Source organism: Sminthopsis crassicaudata, chromosome 2, assembly GCF_048593235.1.
Source record: "Sminthopsis crassicaudata isolate SCR6 chromosome 2, ASM4859323v1, whole genome shotgun sequence".
NCBI lineage: Eukaryota > Metazoa > Chordata > Mammalia > Dasyuromorphia > Dasyuridae > Sminthopsis > Sminthopsis crassicaudata.
The window spans coordinates 242,675,553-242,676,728 of NC_133618.1; positions in this window are offsets into that span (position 1 = coordinate 242,675,553).

Below are 1,176 nucleotides of genomic sequence, written 5' to 3' on the forward strand. Positions count from 1 at the left end.
TCCTGAATTTAAATGGCTAAACTTGTTAGGGAAGGATGGCTGGTTCATTTTTGTCAGAAAGTCCTTCAACCCGACAACCATTACCCACCTCTTCAGGTCAGGGATTTTGTTAACATCAATCAGGGGACTTCAACTTACTCTTCAAAGCCTTTGGAAAGCCCAAATATTATTCTATGCCTCGAGTTATAGTGTTGTCTTAATTCTGTAGTTAGACAAGAATCTTTCAATTGCTTCCATGGAAATGCCTGTTGTATCTACACAGAGGGAAAGCTTTCTGCCAGCAGCATCTTTAAAATATGTTCTAATGATGCAGGTTAGAAAATGTCAGCTCTCTGGCAAGGGTTACTTCAGAGTTTGTTGTTGTTATTGTTGTTGTTTTTCCTTTTTTGTGCCTCTATAATTTTATTGGGATGACTAAATCTCTGGACTATGTTATCCCTAAACAGAACTAATTTACCCCCTGCTTCTTTGAAACAGCTGCTGACAGCTGCATTGTAATTCAATCAAGGATCTTTGTAGTTGAACCTACCAAACATTCAGAATTTTTTGTTGCTTCATTTTGTTTTGTTCAATTTCTTCTGTCCCAAAACAGCTGCATCAGAAATTGACAAGTGTCTGTTCACTTTTAAGCAGAGTAAAAAAAAAAAAAAAAAAATCCATTGGCAGAAGCAATCATGGGCAGGGATCGGCAGGACATTGATATAGCATTTTAAAAGAAGAATTCAAACACTAAAGCCTCAAAAATTAATCAAACTGGTTTGGCAAACACCATCATTCCCATTTTACAAATAAAAAACTGAGGTGAAATGACTTGTCCAAATGGAAAATTCATGATTTTTGAGTTCAGATTTTAATATATAGTATATTGTTTCCTTTGTAATCCTACATATTTTATTAAATGTATCTAAAAAATATCCTGAAAAGGGATCTACAGGTTTTTTCAGACTGCCAAAAGGGTACATCACATAAAAAAAGGCTGAGGACCTCATATTATTTAGTGAACCATACCACTCTCTTCCACATCACCTACCTCCTAAGCCCAAAGGCCAGGTTTAGGGAGGAAAATGATCACAAACCAAGCTTCTTTGCAATAAAAAGTCAAAATGCTTTATTTTTCTATTTTTGTACAAAATTTCTCTAAGGACTGCTCTATTGGAAGGAGAAAAAAACAGAAGT